We start from the raw sequence: 27,190 nt of genomic DNA on the forward strand, positions 1-27,190 counted from the left end.
GATACATTTCATTTTAATGAATATGGCACCTGTGAAATAGAACAATGCATTCCCTAATGACACATGCATCAACAGGGAGAATAAAACTATTTACCTGCTAAAATAAAATAATGCAAACGCCTCTGGAAGAAAGAGGGCAACTCTGCCAGAAAAGTCTTGAAATTTTTGCCACTATTACCTCTAATATTGGTAGCAATCCTTTATCTATCACAGTGTAAGCTACATTTACGTTACATTTATCCTAGATGGAGAGGCCTTCTTGTTCTTTACAATTATCTGAAAGGAGGATGGACCCAGGTGGGAATTGACCTCTTCTCCCAAGGAACAGCAACAGGACAAGAGAACATGGCCTCAAACTGTGCCAGGGGAGGTTCAAGTTGGACATTAGGAGGAATTTCTTCACGAGGAAGATTGTTAACCATTAGAATGGACTGCTCAAGGAAGTGTGGAGTCACTGAAGGTGATCAATAAATGACTAGACATGGCACTTTGGTCATGGGCTTGTTGACAAGGTGGTGATTGGTCAAAGGCTGGATTTGATGATCTCAGGGGTCTTTTTGAACCTTAATAATTCTGCAATTTCTACAGTGACCAACTGAAAACATAATTAAAATTTACAAAGAAAACTCCAGACCTGGGAGACAGGATTGAGTTTTACATCCATTCATAGGATAAAACCACCATGTTTTTTCAGGAGTTGTGAGGATGTGAGTAGTGAACACTAAGATGAGGAAACTCAGGCAGGGCTTCTCATGACCTTCCTGAGGTGCCACAGACAGTATCAGACACCACTGGCTCTTCCACCTGATGTCCATGCTGCACAAACCCCTTCCCAACAGCAGGACGCATTTGCACAGCTACATGGAGGCAACAGAGCTCATATTTTGTAACACATGAAACTTAACATTTTAAGCAGATCCAGTTTTACTATTTGAATTAAAGAAGTGGAGAATTAAGGACCTTTCCCAGGAAACGTTTGAGTGAAGCTCCTTCATTCAACCATGACCCTTCTAAATTAACATGGGAAGGACTCCAATCATGGACACCACAGGTTCCTCAGTCTAAAGAGCTGCCTGTACCTCAGGTTAATTTACTCACATATTATTTACTCATATCCTTTCAGTGTGATTACGGTTCTCCCAGGTAAGTAGAGACATTTAAATTTTTCATTTTCTTTTTATTTCCAAATGTTTACAGACTGTAGCTTGTTCATTAAAGTACTTGCTAAAGCCAACACTTGCTACACTTTATCAACCTCCTCCACAGTTCTTCAGAGTTTTACTCCATCACAGCTCCTTTCTGGGCTGAGAACAAACCACTCCCTTCCCTCTCTGTCAAAACAAATATTCCTGAAAATGAGGATCATTCACCTCACCCTTCAATGGAGCACCCTTAAATGTAAACAGTCTATTTTTCTTCAAAATCACTACTGAAATACAAACACACACAGACTACGTGAGCTTTACTGCAGTTGCACTCTTGACTAATCGCTTTGAGGATTTTCCTTCAAACCCCTAAATCTCCTTTCCCGAGTCAGTACACTGTGTAACTACTCCATGTAATGTGCATTCTTTGATTTGGCTCACTGTTCCTTGGCATATAATTTTTGTTTTATCTACAATAAACTGCATTTTCAAGCTACTGTCACAACCTTTGAGATCTGCCTTTCTTCCTACTGCTCACCATCACTTTTTGGAGCTGCTCTGGAGATATAACCAGAAGAAGTTCAGTCACATTAAAAATCCTCATCCAAATCCACTACCTCAGTTACAAACATGTTGGGCTCCCAAATGAGCCTGAATTAAACTATTCCCATCACACTGCCTTAGCCAGCATCAGATTCTCTGAGTTTAGAAGTACAAATTTGGTGTGGCTGAATTCCGTACACAGAATTCTACAATCCAGGAATGGTTTGGGTTGGAAGGGACCTGAAAAAACAACTCGTTCCAAGCTCCTTGCCATGGGCAGGAACACTCCCCATTATCCCAGGTTTCTCCAAGCCCTGTCCAGCCTGGCCTTGGTCACTTCCAAGGATGGAGGAGCCACAGCTTCTCTGGGAACCTATGCCGGGATCTCACACCCTCACAGGGAACAATTCCTTCCCAATATCCCATCCATCCCTGCCCTCTGGCAGTGGAAGCCATTCCCTGAGTTCCGTTCCTCTATCCTTTGCCCCTCTCCAGCTCTCCTGGAGCCCCTTTAGGCACTGGAAAGGGTTCCAAGGTCTCCCTGGAGCCTTCTCTTCTCCAGGTTGCACAATCCCAATTCCCTCAGCCTTTGGTCACAGACCTAAACATGGCTGCTGGTGGCTCCTCTGAAGCACAGACACAGCCCCATCAGGATGTACTTTTAAATATTTACACATGGGAAAAGCTGAAGGAGAAACAGGTTAAGGGATTTTTCCTAAACTACCAAGTTATGACTGCATTGAAAGGACTGATTTACCAGCCCAAATTTAACTAAGATATTTTGAAAAATCACTGCTGCTAAGACAAATTGCTTGAGGTGTGAGAGGTCAGGCTACCTAGGCAGGCTGTATCCCCCTGCCTGTCTTTAATCTCCTGGCCAGCCATCCACTCACTGCACCATTTCTGTTTCTGAACAGGTTTCCTCCTTAGTTTTCAATCCTTATAAATCTGATCTGTCATTGCAGAATTCCTAATAATATTAGATAAAACTCCACCGATTTCTCTCTGGAATATACTCTTTAATATCTTTTATTTAAGACATGTGTGTGCAATCAATTCCATGGTATTTACTTGTATTACACACAGAGTATTCATCATCTTGACAATTTTTAAAAGTTTTAGAACACCATTTCACTTAACAGTTTGAAAAAAAAAAAAAAGGCAAGAGATTTATTTGATGGTTAACTTTGGAACAAGTTATCTGCATTAACTTCCATTGTTTTGGCATAAAGTAGTTCTGTATATTTTACTAACAACAGTGGAGACATGATAAAAGATGTAGGCAGAGAGCCATAAACAGCTCTTGCTGCAATCCACGGTGTTCGTGGAAAGGCATTAATTTTTGGACTTTGATTGGAAGACGTCTCTGTGCTCAGCCACTTGGATTTTGCTAAATACAACCACGAATAAAACCTTGTACCTGAGGAGAACAATTTCTACGGCGGAAAGACCGCTGTAAATCATGTGTAGTATAAACTTGTCCACATGATTGGAATGATATAATGGATATTGGAGTCCCTAACCACCAGCTAATGTTCTTTATGACACTTAAATAAATGACCTGAAAATAAACTAATAACAACACAAAGTCATCTAAACCTGTTCATGTGCATTTCCCAGAAGCATGCTGGGAAAAGACAATGTCTAGTTAGTGCATTTTTTGTGTTTACGTTTTCTCCAGCACATTTCTACTCCTCCAGACTCACATTAATTATTTCCTGCCGCCTTCCAGAGGTATCTCTCCACCCAGTACTTGCCCAGATCTCAGTCATTTAAAAAAATCAAGGGCTTGCAGGACTTCTATACCACCATGATGGCTATAAAGAAACAAGGCTGGAGCAAGAACAGACACAGGCTTGAAAGACTAGCAATAAGAAAGAATGTTTTAAAGTTTTGTATTTTTTATCATGAAGGTGGTGAAACACTACACAGTGTGCTCAGAGAAGCTGCGGCTGCCCCTGGATCCCTGGAAGTGTTCAAGGCCAGAGTGGACAGGGCTTGGAGAAACCTGGGATAATGGAAGGTGTCTCTGCTCATGGCAGGGGGTGGCATGAAATTATCTTTAAAGTCCTTTCTAACCTAAACTACTCTATGATTCTATAAAACCACCTAGAGAGCCACCACAGAAGAGAAGTGGGATTTCATTTTCGAGAAGGACACACCGTTTTTCTCAATCTTAGTTACAAAACACACTAGTCATGCAAGAAAAATGCTACAACATTCTTATTTTAAATATGGGTGAAACATTTTATTATTTTTACTAACTTGTTGTAGTGAACTCTTGTACATGTGAAACTTTCCAGATGAAGAATTGTTATCAAAGCTCACAAATATTAACACTTTCAACAGATTCCACAAGGTACTGTCCCTTATATTTAAAAAAACATGGAAAATGTATTACTTTTATGCATAACTCATATATATTTAAACACTGAAAGTTCAGAACAAACAGTGAGGACTTAGATATCTAATTTTAGTACAGCAACTTGTTTTCAAATTTCTTTTATTTATTCAGATTTTTTGAGGCTCTCCAATACATTGAACAGTCAATTTTAAAACTTTATGAAGGCTCTACAAAGAGTAAGCCTTGAAAACTTTCCCTTTTTGCATACTGGGTCTAGATGTTTAGTTAAAAAGACGGGTTAAATATTAAACTAAGTTCATATGTAATAGAAATTCAATATCCTGAAATTCAGAGTTTCAATCTAAATATTTGCTACTGTGAGTAACAGATTTTTTAACTCACAACTTATATATTATATATTTTCTTTTCATTTATGCCATGAAACCCCGCTCTGAAGAAATCCATGTACTTTTCCTTGAAGCAGATGTGTTTTTCCCACACACGTTTCTTTTCTGTAATATGTTGCCATGTTCCACCGTATGTGTTTATTCACTGTGCTTTATTTGCCCTAATGAAAAGTTATTTATGGGGATTGGTTTCTTTTCCATGGCATCAAGAGTCACTTCATGCACCATTTTATTAAAAACAACAACAAAAAAAAGAATGGGAGAGCCATGATGTCACTGCTCAATGAATAGAAACCACATTAGAAAGATGAACTGGAGTGCTGGTTTAGGTTAGACAAAATTACATAACTGCCTCAAGAGCTTGCAAGGATGGATGGTATAAATAAATAAATTTTTTAAAAGTAATAAAAATTGGTCCTTCTGTAAATGCAGTTAGATTTGGGCTCAAAGTTAGAGCTCTGAAAGTGCAATGGATTTTTTTTTCTTTAATATTGCCATTAAAAAGTTTAAAAATAATAGAATTATGGAATGGTCTGAGTGGGAAGGGGTGTTGGTGCTCATATTAAGCTACTTCTCAAAAGATTGCAAGAAATTACAAAACTGGGAGAATAGTCATTTATTTTTTTTTCTTTTTCTCTGCAACTACTGTCATATTTTGTCCTACAGCAAAAAAAAAAATGTTGCTGAGTGTGGTCAGGTGTCCTGAAGCTGTACTACAGTTCAAACCTAAAAGCTTGATAGAAGATCCCCAACGTTCAGGGAATTTGGTATTAGGGTTTATTGAAGTTGTCACATACTTTCGGGGATCTAATTTCACTTTCTGATCTTCAGCAATGGCTGTAATTCTTCATTCAGAAGAGGGAAGAGATTACTTGTCAGCAGTAATCTCTAACACAGATAATGCCATATAAATATTAGGCGCTTATAAGCATGGACAAGGATTAGGAGCAAAGAGAGAGAACAGAAAGAAAACTGAACAGAGCCAAGATTAAGCACTGGGAAGGGCATCGCAAAAGAAAATCCAAGGTCTGTGGCTCAGCTTGTCTTCCCACAGCAGAATGTGCCTTTTCCTGGGTACAATATGCATGGTTTACACTGATTTCCCTGCTTGAAAACTGCAGGATGTAGAAATATGAAATTTTATTTGAGTTGTGATCATTGCCTTCTCTTTTCCATGGCAGAGGAGAAACTCAGGGAACCACTGAGGTTGGAAGGGCCATCCAGGTTGCTCAGGAGCCTCCTCCAGTCAAATTTTAACTCTCACCAAAGGCCCAGAATGCAGTTATCACATGCAGATATTAAATAATAACAGTATAGGAGAGAGCTAAAGCTGACCAGGACATCTTCCTTCCTGGCCAGAGAGAAGAACTGGTGTGTAACCAGATAAACCAGGGAGGGATATCACAAGGTCTGACTTATTTCTGACAAAATAGCCAAAATAATGCTGTTTTAGCAACAAATTAGCTGAATGCAACAACCCTGACACTCCAGTGGGTGTCTGATTATCAGGATCCAAAGGTGGTCCTGGAGAAGAGAGGCTGCATCCAGACCAACCCTGGGCAGCTGGCTTGGACTCAACTTGGTCCATCTCAGTGGAGAAGGAAGATGAGGAAAGCAAGAGAGACCCCAATAGTAAAGAGAGAAGAAGGCCAACAGGATAAGTCTCTTTCCTCAAATCATAACTTCCACCTGTTTTTCCAAATAATTTCTGAGTGAAATCCCTCAATATCCAACATCCACATTTGACACTGTCAAAATTCCCACTTCTAATTAAAATTTATACTTTTCTTTCCAATCTATTTAGCTCTAATTCAACAACACTCCTATTTTTTTATGCTCTAAGATGTCATACCTGCAGGTCAGTCTAATGAGGATGCTCAAACTGACCTCTTAACCTTCCCCTCAGTATTACACTTTAATTTCTAACATTAAGATCCCCATGCCAGGTGCACTCTAAAGCCTACACCCCAGAGGACCAGGATTCTAACAAAAGTGTTCTTCAAATCTCATTCACAAAATCACAGAATGGTTTGTAAGGGATCTCAAAGACAAGTTCCAACTCCCTGTCATGGGCAGAGACACCTTCCACTAGACCAGGCTGCTCCAGCCTGGCCTTGGACACTTCCAGGGATGGGGCAGCCACCAGTGCCACTGCGTCAAAAATTATTCCCCAAAATCCATGCAAAACACTAGCCTGCAGTGAAACAGACAAAGTGAGAGGCAAAGTTCTCTTTGACATCAAAGGAGACTGAGTTTGACCCTAAATATATTATTTCTGACTTCACGTCTTCCATTCTCTGAAATCCTTTAACACTAACTACAAGAATCTGTGCAGTTATAATTTCTGTGCCTATCATTCTCCAGAAATGGAATGATGATAATTGAAGAGCTTCTCAGAAAGATGGTAATGAACTAAAATACATATTTTATAGTGCAGGTGAAAATAACTGATGTGTTTTTTTGCTCAAGATATGAATACATGGATTAATTCATAGTTCAGGAAAAAAAAGTAATTTTCTCTATAATTAAACACTATGACCATGTAGATCTGCTGCACTGACACCACAAAGTAACTTTTGGAGCCTTAAGAGTCCTCTTGATAACAACTGCCAGAAATTTGGAAATTGTTGACTTAAGTTCTGCTTCTGCAGAAGTTCAAAAGAATGAAATGCACTATGGGGAAAAAAAAGTTAGGTTTCTGAGAATTGCAAGGTTTTTAAGGCTCCTTAGGATTCTAAAGGATTGGTCATGTTCATTAGTGTTTTCTTAAACAGAAAAATACTAGCTGAGCTCTCAAGTGCTTATTCAGAGAATGCAAATTTCACAAAGAGTTCTACCCAATACAGTATCTTCTCTTGCTAAACACAACTGGAAATGGGTGTTTGAAAATTGATATCACACCTGATTTTTTATTTTTAATTAAACTAAAACCAGGATCCTATAACATATAATTTCCTGTTTTTTGGAACTACTTCTAATCAGGATACAGGGGATGAATGTCCCCTTTAACCAGGCTGCATTGCAACATACACAATGCAGAAGGGAGTGCTATCATAACACTTCAATAGTTAAGTGATTTTATGAGAAAAATACTTCCAAATGTTTCCTAAAACCTTCCAAACCGCACCAAAGAACATTATCGTAATATTATGTTTCCCCATGGCCTCCAATATTTAGGCTTGCTTTTCTCGAAATGATACTTGGATGAAAAATACAAGTTTATGTAATGTATAAATTGTTCCTAGAAGTAAAGTTGCCTTTAAAATTACTCTGTATAGATGTGAGATATTTTACATTTTCAATAGCCCTTCTGTATTAATTGGAGAAATGGCGTGCTGGTGCTTTGGGCAGCATAGGAATAATCTGTTTTTCAGAACTGAGCAGTCGCCCTGTGATCTTATTCCTAGCAAACACTGAAAACAATAACTGTCCTAACCGATTACATATCATGTTACCCTTAATAGATATCCATATTTCTTGCACAGTATACATAATCCATATAAACTGTACACCATATATCAATACCATATTCCAGCGAATCTACCATCAAAGAGTTCGTTTATAGTAGGTTTTCATTTGACTCGGGGTTGTAGTGTTCTGTGCAATCATAAGCAAACCATTTCAGGGATTTTGTCAGCAAGCTGCTTTTTGGCAGATTATTGGCAGTACATATTGGCAGCAAACTAGTGCAACTAAGCCCTTCTTATAACTTACAGGTAAATAATGATTTTAATAAATTTATGTAAAATGTTCCACTTGCTTACATCTGGTTTTGATAATTCACTCGCCGGCGCAAATGCAAATTTCTGTGTGCTTCCCAGGAAAACACATACTTCACCTGAACTATAAAGAGTTTTCTCAGGTATCCCAAGAAATAAAAAAGCAATGAAGTCTGCTTTCATATGAAGGTTTAACTGAAAAATAACTAGGGAAACTAATTAAAAATAATAATTGTATGCACACCAAAAATTAAACCACATTTTGGCAATAATACAATATTCAAAGAGTAAGAAAAAAGCATTTTTTTGCCTGTTGTGCCTGGGTGCTATCCCAGCCACAGGGCATTTGAATTGGATAGTCCAGTAAACTGGCTCTGGCCCCCAGGACCTGCTAATGCAGAGACTTTGACCTCCATTTGAAAATGCATTACTATATTAATTTGCATTTTGCTTTTGCACTACTGAAGTTTAAATGTGTAGCATTTGTATCTCAACCAGGCAGTGTGGACTAGAGGAAATTCCAAGCTCTAATCCCAGTTTTGACAGTAGGTCCCAATCTCATTAATTGTTCAAATGCCAGAAGCCTCCAGTTTTGCTCTGAAAGGATCAAGTTTTTGTCAAAAAGCTCTAAAAATATTAATACTAGTAGCAGTGTCTTTACAGGGGGAAAAACACCACAAAACCCTTGGACTCTGCTCTGGTGTAAATCAGGATGACAGTGATGCTGATCTGTGAACCCTCATCATCTGGCTTTCAGCATCTGGGTGCCAGAAGAATCCCTGGGGAGCCACAGTCCCTGGAAATTCTGTAAAATGCTGATGCCATCACTGAGCTACCTGTGATACTGAAAACTGCACACCAACTGCCCACACCTGCTCTGCTTGTGCAAACATGTCAAAGTCATATTAAATAACTGCTTTGTATGGGGCCTGTAGTGAACAGGTAACAATTAATTAAGCATCAGATTTTACTTGTACACTGTTGTTTACTAGCTCAGCCTAGAACTTGCTGTTTCTAAGTGTTAATTCACTCATGGGTTCAGCAGCTTAGAATTTTGTAAGTCTTAGCAACATGGTTAAAACCCCCTCAACAAATTCTTGTTGAGATCTATTGGACATGCTGCTACAACTTGATGTTGCTATAGTGGACTTGCTTTTAATTTGATCTGTTTCAAGGATTCAGTATCCTTCCAGCATGTTGGAAACCTAAGGGCATATATTTGTATTGTTTAAAGGCAGGAAATTCTGTGAACTGAAATGAGAACATATCCCTTTTGCCTTTATGGACTTTTGTTATTTTCTTTTCCTTTTGGGGTTTTTGGAAACAAAACCAGTGAAAGCTGAAAGTTTGAACAATAGAAAATTACTTTCAAGGGGAAAAAAAAAGTAAAATACCAAGTATACTTTTATAACTTTATTCATACACTTTGTATATATGTAAATTGCACTTATCCAAGCATCAGAAAATACCACTCACAGCAGGGCCTTATATTGCAGCAGGATCATACTGGTTTTGTCATAAAAGACTGTGGACTTTGCTGTTTTATTCCTTTACTACCTTGTATTAACTTGTACCCCACTGACTTCATGACAGAGCTGACTTGTTTCACGCTAACCACAGAACTAGGGCAATCACATTCCTATTGTAGTGAGGGAAACTACCCATCTTTGTAGCTTTTTAACTCCTTGGCCAAAGAGTCCCACAACCTTCCTTTAATCGATGTAAAAAAGTAGCTCTGAATTCTGGGATAGGAAATGAGAACTGGTGGAAGATGAACAGGGACACAGAACCTGCTCAAATTAAGAGTTGGGCAGATACTGCCTTTTAGGGCAACTTCAGCAGCAAACTTTCCTACATTAGTTCTGTGCTGCTTAGGGAAGGACTGGAGGCAGAGTGGCTGCATTAGCATAGAGACCTGATCCCAGCAGGATGCCCCAGTCCCAGTGCAGTGCTGCACAAACACATCCTTGCTGCTTCTGGTGCTCCAACCAGCTCAGTATCTTTATTGCACACAATGAATTACACTGCACTACTTTATAAGAAGAGGGTTATAGGTTATAGCCATGGTTATGGCTCTCTGGAACACTCCTGCCTTGTGACAGAGTGCAGAGAGCCAACTAAGTCTGAAAAAAAAAACTTGCTGGAGGACAGCTTGTGTGCCACAAGCTCAAGTGCAGCCATTTCAGCAAGAGCCCGAACACTTTCCCAGCAGTGTTCCTCACAAGCTGACTGCTCCTATCACACCAGCTTAGCAGCTAAATATAAATTACAGAGGGATGCAAAGCTTGAGAGAGACATTTGACACCCAAGACTCAGCTTGGCCACTGGATCTCCCCTAGCTAGTGTTTCTTCACTTGTTAATCCCTCTTCCTGGGCAGCAGCAGTTATGACACTGGTGAACTGCAGGACTTGGGTTTATTTGCTTTCATTTGGCACAGTGCTTCATACCCAGCTCTTCTGCTCTGGGAGGTTACAACAGCTAAAGCAGGGATCACAATGAGACATAATCAGTCATCAGAATAAACAGCTCAGCTGCTTCAGGAGAGTCAAAGAGAAAAATTAATCTTACTAAGAGATTTGAAAGAGCATAAGGAAGTGGTTTTACTTTAAGTGCTTGCAACAATGACTTCCAAAGGAATGTTCCTGACCATCAGCCCTGGGGAATAAAGAGTTGAAGGGTGCTCATATTCATCCATAGAGCATCTGACTTCAACATAAAACTAGAGATCCATAACTACCAGGTGTACCAGGTGTAACCCTTCTGTGCTCTTTCCTGCAGACGTGGGTGATGAAGAGAAAGGCTTGGCCCAGACATCACAGGGCCCATCACCTCCCTGATGGAAAAAGCAGGGATCCTGAACCTAGCACCTATGAAAATCACCATTACCTCAACTGTTCTTCCCCCTCAAACATTCCCTCTCATTCAGCCTACACTAATTCAACATTTTTGTCCAAGTACTCGAAGGACAACTAATTTTATACTTTGAAACACTGCAGTTATACAGATGTTTAAATCATACATTCAACATGCATATGCACAACCAACCAGAAGCCAATAGTTTACAGGTCCTGTATACCTTATTTTAAATTTTTCTGAAAGGGTAGTCACAGATTCTTAGGGCAAAAATGACAAATAAGTTCATGAACTGCACAGAAAATTGTCTGTGACACCACTTATTAAAAGCTATGGTAACTAGAAGGTCCAAGTAAAAGGAGCAGATGCACTGTTTGCCAGGCTGTAGCCGCAGACAGAACTTTTGGTGCCGAGATCAAAAGAACAAGGTGTTCATATAAATGGCATTTTATTTTGATCCTATTATTCTATATGAGCTCGAAGAGAGATCAAAGGAAAAAGCACCCAGGTTTCACTATTAACACTTAACATAACTCCAGTTGGAAAATCCTTTCCAGATTGTTAGTGCAATTTAAAGCCCAGCACATTTTTGTTGCTCTGTTATGTTAATACACCTGAAGGCATGGGTTTGATTCCTTGACTACCTTTTCCATTGTGGAAAATTGCTTCTGTTACATATATTTTTCAGTTATTTTCGTTTTTATGGCAGCAAAGACACCCTAGCATTGGGGAATGCCCTGGTCTGGGTTTTACCCTCTGTCCTGGAGAGCCAGGCTGCCCTGAAGTGGTGACAATATATTACAGACTGTGCACGACAGTCAGGAAATTCAACACCATTGGAGTAAAGTACTAAAGTGTGGTTCAGCCTCTGCCAAAGCATACCAGCTTCCACTCAGAATGTAAACAAACCTAATGGGCCTTTCAAATATCTAAAAGTTCCTCCTGATAGCTGGCAAGAATTAATGTGCTTTAATACGTTGTATTGCTTATTATGACATTATCCAGGACTACTACTATTAATTAATGGTTCTATTGCTGCTTTTAGCAACCAGCGGTGTTGCATGAAGAAAAAAATAATAACATATTCTATTTCCTACAAAGCTGAAGTATGCTAACAAATTTTAATATTCATGCTTTGAATGGAAGCTTCTCATTGATGATTCAGTAACTTAGGGCAGATAATTCATTTATTCATTTCATTTCCACTGGATTTCTTTGACTTTGACCTCTAAGACTGCAGAAACCTGCTAATACAGAGGTATCTCTTATCAAACTAACTTTGGAAAAATCATCAATCAAGGAAAAAAAAAAGCTGCATATGTCCTTCTCTGCCTTACCACCCCCTCCTCACTTGCTATTAAAGTGCTTATGTTAAAAAGTCATTCCAAAGTTTATTTTAAATGTCAAAAAGTGGGCATTAATCCCACAGGACCTGGCTCAGCTATGGCCCACCATCTTGAACACATTCATTTTATCCAAATCTGTTCCAAGGAGGGGGTTTTGGGTGGTTGTTTTGGGGTTGAGCTTTATTTTTGACTTAACAACAGCAGATTGTCAGAGGCCAGGAGGTGGAAATGACTTTGGAAACTTGCACAGTCAATATTAAATACCCACAGGTGAGCTGTGGCCTGGAGTGAACACAACAATTATGGGTTAAATGAGATAAAAACATGTCATGCACAGTCAGAACATGTTCATACTGCACACAGCAGCCAGCTGGCTATAAATTCAAGAAGTAAGCTGGAAAGCTTTGGAGTTTAAATGAATGAACACAGATAGAAAGGGAAGAATGGTGGTTTGTTGCCATACGAATGGCTTTTAACTGAAAAGAGTGGATTGCTTTTACAAAGGTTTGCCAAAACAGCAACCTTGTTGAGATGAGGATAAGAATGATGATTGGGACATTCCATATATGTATATTTTCTATTTTGTTTTGAGGCAGAGTAGTCTGATTCAGCGTGCCTGAGCAATTACAAGGTGGTTTTACATAGAGGTGTTCCAGTCAATAGAGACACAAGTTCTTTGATAATACCTCTGCAGCTGATGATATATGAACAAGATTAGTCTATTAATTCATTCCAGATTCAAATCACATGAGCTGACCTGTGAGAAGCAATGGACTATTTTTTCTTTCCACATTTCTAGCTCCAAGTAATTGTAGGTTATAGCCTTCTGTACTCTGCATATGCAACACTGAACCTATGGTCAGCAACCTTACCTGTGCACAGATCCAGCAGACCTGAGGCTGCTAAACCAACACCTTCCTGGCAGGCACAGAGGTTAAGAAAGGCCTGTCTGAGATCTTCTCATCTTTTTATTAAATAAAGTTAACTGGAAGAACCTCCTGGATCACAGACCCAAGAAATGCCCCAGTAGGTTTTCATAAATGGATGAGCCTGACTGACTTAGGGTGGTCCTGTGCAGGGCCAGGAGTTGGACTTCCATGACTCTTGTGGGTCTTTCCAACTCAGGATATTATTCTGTGACTTTCTAGAAGTCTAATTACCCCGCATGAACATTTTTGTTATCTTAGCAAGGTAAACTCTTGCTCTTTCTCTACCTAAGGCAGATGTAATTCCCTTATGAATCCAAAAACAGAGCTCTGACTCTTACTAACTCAAATATGAGCTAAACTTTAAAGGCCTAAAGTAACTTCACACTCATAATCTCTGTTCATATTAATTTGTAAGTTATATAAATTAAATGTGTATACATGTATGATTTTACAAAACTTTTCTGATGTTTTAAAAGTGGCTGTAAGCTCCTGGGTTTGATGTACTCACTGTTGACAGAATCAGATGCAAACTGTAGGAAGGCTGATAACAGCTTTGCTCCCCAAAACCTTTCTCCTGTGTCTCTGAGCTGACTGAATGGGAACTGAGAGGGGAAAGAACAAAGATTTGCTGTTCTTTACAGTCACGCAACGAAAGTGTAGGTTAAGCACAGGAAGTATTTGCAGATTCCAGATATTCTGTGGACCTTTGTTGCTTTTCCTTGCATTCAGATCTAATCTGAGCCCCTGCACAGAGCTGGACTTTCATGTTCTGAGGTCCTTCACAAATGGAAAACCCAACCCACTGTGACACTCCGGGCAAAGTGGACTCAAGAACTTCAGCTCTATGTAGTCATTTATTCATGTTAAAGCATTAAGGAAAAGATGCTTTAACAAGAAGAGAAGGCTTAAAACATACAAATAAATACATTAATAGACAAATTAAATATATACTCATAGTATAGCAAGCCTACAGAGTGAGAAGATATAGTTCTATCTTTTAGAAGAAGTTTGGATAGACAGTTTGATGTACCACATCAAATATAACAACATTGTGTGATCTTTAAGACTCAGGGGTTTAAAAATACTAAGTGTTTCTTTTTTGCTCTGATACCAAATATGCCTATACCTCCAACTAATTCAAGTCACCACTAATAACCACTGGGATATTTTTAGGAGGTCCTTCAAACAGAAGGGTAGTATTTTCACTGCAATTTTGAAAAGCAATAAATTGTGCTTGGTTCTTTAGCTTCAATCAAGCATCAATTTTGGATTATTTGTCTGAAGTCAGAATTCTTAAAATATGCCTTTTATTTATTTTTTTTTAAAGAAGCAATTTCTGGGGGAAAAAAATCCTCTCCACAATTTGAGTGCAATCAGCTCTTCTCATATAACTGGCTATGATTTGAAGGTAAGGTTCATGATCAGATATATTTAAGGAGGGCTGCATGATTAATTTAAGAGGTGTCCCACCAGTATTTTCACATCACAATTATGTTTGTACTTATATAATTCTGCCTTTTGCAGGAGAAGGCCTCATAGCAGGATGGGCAACTCAAATTTTTCAATCAGTGAGACCTGGCATTGAAAATAATTACAAATATCAATAGGAAATATCTGGCTGTCAGATATTCAAAAGAATTTTATGCCAAAAAAGCGTTAGGGAATTTTCAGCTCTCATGAGAGCATCCAGCAAATTCTTGATGGATCATCAGTACCTTTGGGTGCTGTCCGAAATTAGATCCCTCCTTTCCCTTTACTGTTCTTGTGAAGAAAAGGGAAGATGGAACTCTCACCAGAAAATGAGAAAAACATTAACCTCTAAGTCCCTCAGATTTTGGTAAACACTGAGATCACTGGTAATCTTAACTTCTGCATATGAATTAGACGAGAAAAATGGGACTGAGCAAAAAGTCATGGACTATGTTCATCAATATGTGCCTTTTATGTAAACTAGATTGTTAATTGAAAACCCATTTTCAGAGTCTCTTAAGAGGCAATCACCTTAAAATTAATCAAAGTCCTGTTTTGTTGTTGTTTTTTTTTAACAGGGTTAGTGCTCCTTTGGATGCTCAGGAAATTGTTTGGAGCAGAGACTGGAGCCAGAGGCTTTGGGGTTTGTGTCTCAGAGCCCATTTTTCTGGGGCTGGGGAGGCTCAGCCTGAAGAAAAGGAGCTCAGGAGGAACTTCTGGCTCTGCACAACTCCCTGAGAAGAGGGGGTAGCTGGGTGGGGGTCAGGCTTTGCTCCCAAACAAAAAGTGAAAGGACGAGAAAAGTTGGGTTGGGAGGTATGGGTTGGATATTTGGGAAAATTTCTTCACTGAAAGGAGCTCACCAGTCGCTGCAGTAGGTCACAGTCCCCAAAACAACAGAATTTCAGCTCCCTTTTCTGTCTGGTCATCACCATTCCCTTAGTTTTAAACCATTTCTTTTCCCATGGCTTTCCCTGTTTTCCATCTCTACTAAAGTTGTGCCTCCCAGTTTGAGGCACACAAAGTCTTCACGTACAATTTTGGGTGGTTTTTTGTTGTTTTTTTTAAATATACCTGTCCTTAAAATATTCCTTAACTTACTTCTTCAGTGCCCTAGCAGTGACTCATTAAAAAAATAACCTCATAGTAGTAACACAGTGCCAGATATCAAAGGTGAAAATTTGCCATTATTATGCACTCAAACAGGCTGAACACATCTTCAAACAGCATAGAGAGGAAAGGGGTGGATTTGTCTACAGATGTAATTTCTTAACATTTTTTTCATCATTTTACTTCAGCAAGAATGACCAGCTTAAATTTTTCAGTGTCTTCAAGGACCTTATTTCATGAATTTGTATAAAAGGCAGAAAAGTATATATAAATGTTTTAACAGCAGCCAGGAGGTTTTATGGAAACAGTGCCATTAGATTTAAAATACCAAACACTCAAATTACTTCTGACACATTTGATCTGAGTCACTTTTGAATTTGCACCTACAAACAATAAAAAATACTGGTTCTGAAGGAGATTATTTCCTTTGCAATATTTTACCACAGAGAAGTTATTCTCTTTCCCCCCCAGATCTGACAGCCATTCAAATACCCTGGGTTTGTTGCACTCTAAACTAGAAATATGATCTCTACTTGGAAACTCCCCTCAGAAATAGTTTCTTCTGTCAATTCTGAGTAACTGCCTTCAATAACAAGTGTGGCTATTGAACTCTGAAAGTATCAATGTTCAGTCATCTTCCTGAGCTTACACATCACAGCTGCAGGGAATAAAGATGCTGAAAGACCACGATCTCTCCCCATCGTTGGGATGTTTATCATAACCCTTTGTGATATTTCACTGGCACTGCTTTCTGCTCCTTCACTTCCAAAGAGATGAATCATAGACTCAATTCTTCCAGGAACCAACCACTTGAGCTGTTCTCTGCACTTCCTTCAGCTCTTCCTCAACTGCAGCCAGCCCTTTGATTGACCCCACCTTTAATAAATGTTTAACTGGAGAGTCTCAGCTAAAGCATGTATGAAGCCTCCTGGGAATGACTAACCAACACCTAAAACCCAGATTTAAAACAGAGAACTTCCCAGAGCCTCCCACAGTCCACTCCCACCGTGGGATTTGTTCAGAGGCTGGAGGGAAGAAGAGTCACTGTGGGAAGTCAGATTTCTTCACTTTCTGATTCAATAATAATATAATATATTTTCTGTAGACTGAGCTATACACAGGACGTTAAAAACAGATAAATGCAAACTTAGAGGGTATAGTTTACATCAGCTACCTCTCGTTATAATTAACTGTTAACTTTAAGTTACAACTTGCAGAAAACTAAATGAGCAAGCCCAAAAAGAGGCCTTGAGTTCCCTAATGATAAATTTATACTCAGATGCTTAGAGTGGAAAGTGTCAGAATTCACTTCTGAGTTAAATTCATCAAGGGGAAAAAAAAAAAGACAAAAAGTTGGAAATTCAGTGTCTGGGAGTCAACAGGAATACAGAATTTTCTGAATCAGTGGAAAGGGCTGAAGTTACATCCAAGGAAAATGCTACAAATCAAAGAATCCTCAAACAAGACAAAGAATTCACAAACCAGAAAACAACCTTGGAGTATTTTTCTAAAATTTCCAAAACACAGTTGGTCTCAATGGTCTTATAGGGCTTTTCCAAGATAAATGACTCTGTGATTCACCCATCCAAGCTGTGATATCAGTTAGAAGTGGCTTCACTGCCAGCACTAAGTACCATCATCTAATAGCCAAGAGACGCAGGAAGCCTCCTTGTCCCTCACCTCCAGTCCCAACTTTTTACCTATTGCTATATTCAGCAGCCCCTTGGCTTCTCTGCCCCAAAAAAGTGGTTATTTTGCCCTAATGCCAAGACCAGTGGTACCTGATCTACTTCTGTGGCTTCCTCATTTTACCGCAGCACAACCAACAGAACAGTAAAACACATTTTTTATAAAGCAACACATTAACAAAAAAATCTGGGGTTTTTTTCCTAATAAAAGGTTTATCTTAGGTATAGTGATTACAAAGAGTAATAGATGCCATTTTTAATATTCTGGAAATGCAGTCCTTTAACTCAAAATAGTCCCAGAATTGTTTGCCATTAGCTATCCAATGCAATTCAGGACCTGTGTCTAACTTGGAAATCTGGTACTTTTATCCTTGAGTTTTACCATATACTAAACAGCCTAGGTACCTTTTCATAGGAAGTAATATAGTGTTATTTGTAGATTCAGTGATGGAATCATCAAGCCAATGGTCTTCCATTTCTGAAGTTCCCAAGCTCTCCTAAAATAATAAAAATTCACCAAGGCAGCAGCAAGAAAGCAAGTGGGCACTTCTCCACAGCGCCTCAACAATAAAAAGCAGAATTGTGATACTCCACCGGAATGTTCCAAACCTAAATTGAATGGCAGCATGATTGCTGTGGTTCCAGTTATGTTAATTAGGCTGGATTCATGGTTCATTGAGGCTGCAATTATGCTGCAAAGAAATGCTGCAAGCATCCCATCCTCTTGCAGTCTGCTGAGTGTGCTCCCATTCCTCTTGGGGCAAAATTGACTTTCTGAAGGGATTTATACACTGAAGTCACATTTGCACTTAGACCACATGCTCGGTGAAGATGCAATTAGATGACCACATTTTGCAACTTTCTTCTTTCCCAGATTTATTAGGAAAAATAGCTTTCCAAGTTCCCTGGCCATTTTTTAAGCATGCTTTACTTTGCCAATTTGCATACTAAGCATACAAATTATAAGCCTTATTAGCCCCATTTCAACCGTAGGGTAAGTGAAGAAGGGGAACAGTTTTGCCCAAAGTTATGCAGCTCTTCAGTGGAAAGAGAACTGAAGTAGCTCCCATCTTCTTACAGTTAATGGCTGGACTTGAGGATCTTGGAAGGCTCTTACGAACTAAATGTTTCTGTGATTCTTTTAATGACATTTCCTGACTTACAGCTGTGGATAGAACAGCCTGCACACCCAAAATGCAAAAAAACTTCTGCTGGAAAAGCGATTTAAAAGAGAGGGGCAAATGGGCATTATAGGCTCAAATAACTGAGAGAAGATACAGAATGAGCCAAATTTGTTGGCCTGCAATGAGAAAGAAATAGTTTGACATGGTAGCAGCTCCCTCCCTGGATGGGAAGGGTGTGCTGGCCCTCAAACAGGCATTTTCAAGCCACCTGGTTTTTACTGGGTTGAAGAGGCAGCAACAGAGGAAGATGATTTCTCAAGCAAGTAAACAGTCTGGGTTTTTTTTAGGAATAGGTCTACTTTTAAAACCAGTCTCTTCAGAGAAATACATTTTTAATGCTATTCATCTCAAAGAAGGATGATGTGGGATCAGGTGTCTAAACTTAACTCCAAAGAACCAAGTATCCTCAGAGCCTAATTTCCAGCTTCACAATGGACTTAAGCGTTAGAAGTTCAAGTCTCATTAAAGACCAACCGCACTTAAGCCCTTCATTTTTTATTTTATTTTTTCTAAATTTAAGCAGATCTCAAAAAAAAAAAAAAAAAAAAATTGACACCAGCCACTTCAAAGCTGGCTCCCCGAATTCAGGGATGATTGAGTTTCCATAATACAATTATGGTTGCAACGGAGCTGGATTGAAAGCAAGGTTCAACTTTCAAACAACATCCCCAAAACAGTTGCAGATGATGTGCATTTCAGCTTTCTGATCCTCAGGTGCCACAGGGATGATTGGTATTAGTGAGATATGCATTAGAAAGGGAAGGCAATGCCCTAACTAGAAATAACCATCTTTTCCACAGATGGATGGACATCCATAACAATTTAATCTAACGAGACATCAAGCTTACATGCCCATTTGAAAAATCATAATGGCACTTGTCTGGCAGGTTTGTTCCTCGATACTTCATTCAATGACTGTTCCATTCTTTTTGGTCTTTTTTTTTTTTAAACTAATATTATCACAGCTCTTTTTCCAGATTTAATCTACCAGCACTTCTCACCCAGGCCACAGCTTCAATTAATACCAATTTGAGCCTTAACACAAGGAATTCATGCATTGACTGAGCTCTGGATCGGGCTTTTAAAATGAGTTTTGCAATGTTTCTAAGATGAGGAACCTAAACCAGTTTGACACTGAAATTAGTCACTACATAAACAGAAATCTAAAAGCACATCAGGAATAATATTTAACAGACACAAAATAATATCAGATTGAGAAATAATTGTACTTTATGTAAGAGCATGATAAGAAATCTGTTTTCTGATATATTAATAGCCCAGCAGATTTGACTTGCAATTTACTCTGCCTACTTAGGCTGGAGCTTAAATACAACACAAAAAACGATGTCAAGATTCACAGACAGGAACACTCCAAAAGTTTTATTACTCTCACTTGAAAGCATCACCATGGGTAGGAGGAAAACTAAATATTAAATACACCATTAACAGGAAAATTATTTCAAATCAGTGAAGCATGACGAGACCCAAGTATACTGTTTCTCTATTTCTTTTTCCCTGATGTACACTGAGGAGACAGCAAGGTAGTAAATGGCCAGGGTTCAAACACAGGACATAAACTATATGAAATTAGGAACAACATAAATCTTAAGAACAGCTCAAAACTCTGAAGAAAATTAGAAAAGAGCCTAATGTGAATTCATTACTGACTTCTCACCAATCTTTTCTTTTCTTAAAAGTAGGCAAAGCTGCTATACTGTTAAATTCTAGTAACTTTAAAATTAAATGTTATTTCTCTTAAAGCTGCACTTACCTAATCTGCTCCCAAACCAAAACCAACAGCTATTTCATTATTTTGTCTCATAAGCCATGCAGTAAACTAATACTGTAAAACATAAACTGGATATTATATTTAACTAAAAGATGGTCTATTTCCTAATGAATGCCTGCTGCTGACCAACTTATGGAATATAATAAAAAACCTTTTACCAATTCATTAGGCAGGCAAAGCTCACCTTGGCAATCCAGGCTAACAACCTGTCCTTACTGATGCTCTGTAAGTGTTGGGAGAAAGCATTAATTGATCCCCAAAGGAAGAGGCAGGCATCAGAGGTGCATTAAGAACCCAATTCCTAGAGCCCTTCTAACCACAAATGCTCTGGTTTTATTAAGTTCGGTCTGACATTTTGGTCCAGTTGACATCACTGGTCAGGTATCAACACCCCCTGCCTCCAGCAGAGCAGTCCTGACAGCACAGCTTTGCCTCTTAGGCTCATCCTCCCTTGACAACACCAAGAATGATTCCTCTAGTACCTGCAGTGATTGATGGAAAAGGCTTTGAAACGTCCTGTGCTTCACCATCCCTGCTGAAGGAAGATGGGCCATGGAGGTGATTACATCTTCACACGATAGATCATCCATTACTGACAGCTTCTATATTTCTCAACTTGAAAAAAATAAAAACAACCCAGCCCTTGTCTACATGTGGATACATAACACATTTGAAATGTGTAAGGCGAATATAAAGACTGAGGGTTTAAACCCTCAGTTTATCAGCTCTACAGGCCCAATTTTGCAATCAACTAAACCTACAGTACATTTTCATCAAGTGCTGCAAATCAGCAAAATATTAAATGAATCTTGAAAAAATGATTATGAATCCACAGTTCTGTTTGACTGTATAATTCTATTTAAGATTAAAATTACTATCATAAAAAGGCCACTTTCTGAATGTAATTCCACAAAAACATCATCACAAAAGCTTTTACTGCTATTTATGTCAGAATGTATTTTAAACAGTTCTAATCATTTACCTTTGTGGACACTTAATTAAAATTACAAAACCAATTTTAATCTGTAGTCCAATTAATATGCAAATATATGCAAATGTGGTAAATCAAGGTGGTGATTAAGTTAAGGACACTCTATTTCATGTCTGCTTTAAGTGTGAAAACAAACAATCTTTTTTGTAATTGTACTGATGGATTGTGATGTTTATAGGGTTAGTATGGGGTACAAATGTTTATGCATCAACATTATGCCAAAACAAAGATTTTATACTCTGGAGTGATTTAGCATCCAGCATACATTCAGATGTAACAAAGTCATTTTGCAGTCATCTTGTGAATTAGAATAAGGTCAAAGCAAAGTTAAATTTCTATGTCATCCATTTGTATGGCTATTTAAAATTCAACAATCACTTTCTGATGTGTTAGGTAAGAGCCAAGAAGTCTCAAGAATGGCATATTATCACCCTTTATCATTTAGTGTTCATAATACACTGGTTTATCTTTGATACTATTACAGAAATAGTTCTCCCATTAAGGTGCAAAGATATTCATCCTTTTTAACCCTTTTTCCTCCACAAGTTCCAATTCTTCAGTCTGCAGCCAAAGGTTGCTCTACTAGTGAGGGTTTCTCTACAGAAATGTACTATATTCACCAAGAATTGGCAAAAAATGCATTTCTGCAGCTGCTTTTCACCCCTTCCTTCCCCACACTGCTGATTTAGACAGGTTTCTAATGCTCCTTCCCATTTGCCCATAGAAAAGTGTATCTGTTGCTCTTTGTGGGAATAAATCTGAATTCCTCCATGTAGACCAACTACACCCTTGGACTGAACTAACTGATTTCCTCTGCCAAGAAAATAATGATACTGGTAAAAGTAATATTTAATTTTACAGCTTATTTGAGTTCATAAAAGAGCACATCTTTCCCTACGTATTCTCAGGAGTTGCCAAATGTTTGGAAATACACTTAGTGCAAAAGGAGAGCGTTCACCTCATGTCTTACTGAGATATTGGAGCATGACACCCACATTATCCCTCTCCTTACAGCTTCATCTCCATCAAATACAACAATTGGAAAAGACATCAAAACACTTTTAAATGTTGCTTTTACTAATATGCTTAATTTCCTTTTTTTTGTTTTTTTTTTTTTTTTGGTTTTTAGGACGATTATGCCAGGAATAGTTCAGAATATTAAGATGAGGTATTATTAAAGTATTTTTTTTCTCCAAATATTTTATGCTTCTCCTTTACTATTGTCACCACAAGACATGAGAATATGAAATCTGGCTCTGCTCAGTAAAGCTTCTTTTAAAAGCCACAAGTCTCCTAATGAAAACAGAATATTTATAAGCTATTAAAAATATTTTAGCATTTTTAACAAGGGATATGGACACACGGTATTTTTGTAATAACAGACCTTATAAACTTGCATTTGAGATGCAAATCTTGGAATATACAGCCATTCCTATCATTAGCTTCCTGTGAAAAAGAGGACTAGCATATTTATGTGTCTTCTGATCTAACAGACACTAACAAAGCACCATAAAACTCACCTGTCAGAGGTGCTTCAAAAGATCTTTTAGTATGTTCTGGGTTAATAAAACCAAACCAGCTCCTCCTCCTTCAAACTGGGCACTCGTGAAAGAGCTGCTTTCACCAAAAATGACAAAGATTTACATTACGAACCAGAAACAGGAAGGAACTCACAATATCCTCTTCTACCTCCAATAGCTCTCCACTACGAAGGATCTGTGTCTGTTTTCCACCATTTTTGATGTGTTTTTCAGCAAATGGATTTCCACGGAGAAGAGCAGCAGGAACAAGGGGATAGAGTGGCAGACACAGCCAGCAATGCAGCTGGACCTGACTCCAACAAATGAGAATGGATTTGGGAATTGTGGGTGGGTTTTGGTGGAGAGCCAATGGAAGCTTGGAAGATGAAGATCTCAAGGAAAAGACTTGCACCCTGTCTAACCTGAGGCTCTGCATGCCCCAATATTTAATTACATGTCCATAACTGCAATTCCCTATCCCAGCTCTGGAATCAATGAACATGAGAACACACAGCAGGGTCTGAGACAAGGGGAAAATCATCCATTGACTGTGTCCTGCCATGGTGGCCACCTCACCACACAGCTGCACCACTCTCTGGCTTGGGAAGAGCCATTTCTTAAACCAACTGCATGCTGCCTGTCCTGCCTGGATGAAAATCAGCATATTCATCCAAGCAGGTCCTCAAGCTGCCTCTTGACAGCACAGAGAGTACTGACCTCTGAAGGGCTTTGCTGGGCTCTAAAGATGGTGTATTCACACTCCTGGCTGGCTCTTGTGGAGCAGAATGAATAAGACCTTTGCCATGTAGTTAAACACAGGAGAACAGAGTCATACAGTGCCCAGATGCTCTCTCAGTTGAATGTGAAGAAGGTTCCACATTAGCACTGCCAGAGACACCTCCATCTATTCTTTGAGTCTGAAATCAAACATTGAGGTATCAAATACACCAGCAGAGTTCACAGAACTGCTGATGCTTCAGCTGGAGCTTATTTTTCAGTGGGAGATAAAAGGTGACTCTCTGTATTACGTATCATCACAGGATAAATTCGTTGTAGCTGACTGCACTGATACAATAGCACTGCCAACGCGTAGTGAAACTTAATCCCTCTGAACACACACGAGCTCCTTTTAAGTTTCAAACCCATACCATTGAAAAACATCCTACTACTGTGAATTCAAGAGTACTTTTCTCATTAGCTGCTCTTCTCATTCTTTTCACTATTTGTATTTATTTAAATGGAGCTCTGATTTAAACCAGACCTGTGAATAACTCATTGCTCTTGGTCATTCTCTGTTTAATCACTGAAATTTTGCACAACAAGTTTTGATAAACACAGATATAAAACATTCTTCTTGTGATGATTCAGACAGCAGTTTTCATACATATTTGAAAACTCAGACACCATCCTGCTACAATGGCAGAGTGGCATTCCACCTCCAAATGCAGCTCCAAAGGTAAATCACACTTATAAGAAAATCAAAACAAATGCAGCAACATCTCATGGAGGAACAGGAATGCTACAAAGAAAATCTAAATCTCTAAAAGCAACACCTCTATGCAGCTATCTTTAAAACTCTACTCTGTAAAAAAAGTTTTCTTTTAGAAGTTAAAGGTGTACAGGAAATTGAGAATCAACTGAGGGCTTTTTTTTTCCTTTTTGATTATCTCTAATGTAGAGCATGCTTGGATCATGCTTCTTCACATTAGAAATTCAGATCTTGTCTGTCCTAGGAGGCTGAATGATGACTGGGGAGCTGGAGTGAAATGACCACATTATCACAAGGAAACAAAATATGAAAACTGAGTAACTGAGTGAAGAGCTACACTTTGGTGAGGTTTGCATTGGCTTTGCTTTATTAACCAGTGTTGGTCTTGTTCAGCTAATAAATAAGAACAAGCCAGATGACAGATTTGCCTCTTTGTCTCAATACCCCTTACAGTCGAAGTGCAGAAGATAAAAATGAACTTGCTTTAACACACATTGGTCTTCCCTGTGTGTGTTTGGGTGTGAGTAGCATAAACATTTTACAGTCTTCAAGATTAAAAAAAAGCAGTGAAAACATGAAAAAGAAATAACTATCATAAAACAAAAAACTTTTCTCCAAGTTTCCTTTATGCATCACGGGGCAACAGAAATCACAGACCTTGTGTGAAAAAAGAAAAAATCACTTTTTTTTCTGCTGGCTCTTTTTCAAGTCTCCTCTCACATTGGAGGTACAATCCTCCTGTAAGGAAGATTTTTTTGACTGAGTGCCTTAAAAGAGGACCCTCATTTACCTATTATTCAATAGTGATTTAAATTACTAGGTTTCTTAAGTTTCTGACCTCCTGTATTTTATGATGTATTTAAAACACTTTGACTCTTATGAACCATTTAATTAAGAAGATAATAACTGCACATTTGTCCTACTTGCCATTCACCAAAGTTAAGTTTCAACATTACTTCTGAAACTACCCTATATGCCTGCCATTCACCAGATTTTATTTCAAATTACAGAGGGCAAAAAATTGTCCTTGATTATTCCTATGATATTGATGACACGAACACATGGCATTGGAAAAACTGAGGAATGAATTTGCCATTTTTTAAGTCTATGGATGGTGTTTCATGGCTAGAAGAAGAAATCAGATTCTCAGATGATATAAATTACTATCACTGGCTTACAGGGAACTGCAGATCTTTAGGACAGATGAAAATCTGGTGCACAAACCATGGTTTCTCAAAGAAACCATTCAGGAACAATCTCTGTGCCTTCTGCACCCAAATACCTCACAGGGAACAGATCACAGTCATGAAGAAACAAAGATCTCTGAGCTGTACAAAAAAATGAGAAATCTCTGTATTCAGCCCAATATTATACTGTTCTTTTGGTTACAAGATTTATGACACACTTGCTACCCAACTAAGGCAACTCAAAATGCTGCATCTACTTGGCAATTTGGCTTCATTAATAAAATGGAGTCTCTGTCAGAATCAGATGCTTATTTTTCAGGATTAAGAAATCCATGTCATAGTTAAAACACTTTCATGTGCTTAATGGACTCACCCCAGTTGTGCTGGAAAGGGCCTTCATGTCTGCATTATAAATGGCCCATTTTCTGGTTGTATTTTAAAAAGTTCAAAAAATAAGTGTCTGCTGGACACAGCAGTGCCCATAACACAAATCTTTATTTGGAGAACACGACTGCCTTTCTGAGACTGACCTGAGCAGGATCCTGGTGCAGGAGCACCAACATGGGTTGAAAAATGTCTCTGTGTGGCTGGGATTTTAACAGAAATTTAGGATCCTTATGGAAGGTACAAAATACAGGTGTTGCTGCCCTGTGAATTGATGTAACAGAGGAATTAAGGGAATAACAGAGGGATTCCTTTCTTTTTAACTACTTAGCTGATAAACCTGCCCAAATAATTGACTTTGGTACTGTCTCAGACACTGTGGCTCAATTCTTTTGAACTATCTCAACAGTCCATGCATTTGAGGAGTTTCCCCCATGACTGTGAGCTCCAGTGAGGTGGGGGGATGGAAAAAATAAACTCTAAGACTGTCTCAAGAATTCAGTCTTTGGTTTAGACTGCCCCAGAAATAGGTCCCACTTGAAATGTGAAGATCTTGATGGTTAGTAAATAAAACAACTGAGCATGCAGGGTTCCTACAAGCTCAAGAGTGTGTGCACACATAGGCATGCATGAGCACACACGTGTAAAGGACTTCTGCTCAATCCTTCACAGGAAACCAGCTGATGACAAATACTTGTAATCTATTCAGAAATGTGGTTTCATAGTTCAGTCCTCTGGGGCTTGAGAACTTCGCTCATCACATCTCTGGGGCATTACACAGTAATCTCTGAAAAACTGCATGCTAGATTAGCTCTGAGGATATTTCTGATGATTAAAGGCACTGAGGATCTCTACATTTATGTGGCTTGACAAAGACCAACATCTCCCAGTCAGACATGGGAGGTCCAGCACCCTGGGAGGGGTCAGGAACTTTAGAAAGCAGACAGCAGCAGTGTAAATCTGCCAGAATATCTCAAAGGTAGAAAAACCCACAACTACCTCTTTCCACAGGGCACATGGAAACAGCTCTATTGGTTTCCATCACAAGGCAAGTTCTTACTTCCTACATCTCAGCTTTACATTGCTGCCTC

General features: G+C 38.7%; 1 protein-coding gene across 11 annotated transcripts in view; it reads right to left on the bottom strand.

Annotated features, from left to right (window-relative positions):
* QTMAN (queuosine-tRNA mannosyltransferase) overlaps positions 1-27,190 on the bottom strand; it is a 171,253-nt gene that overhangs the window by 35,626 nt on the left and 108,437 nt on the right. The window lies entirely within an intron of this gene.

The sequence above is a fragment of the Sturnus vulgaris genome, chromosome 7, assembly GCF_052056855.1.
Source record: "Sturnus vulgaris isolate bStuVul1 chromosome 7, bStuVul1.hap1, whole genome shotgun sequence".
NCBI classification, from domain to species: domain Eukaryota; kingdom Metazoa; phylum Chordata; class Aves; order Passeriformes; family Sturnidae; genus Sturnus; species Sturnus vulgaris.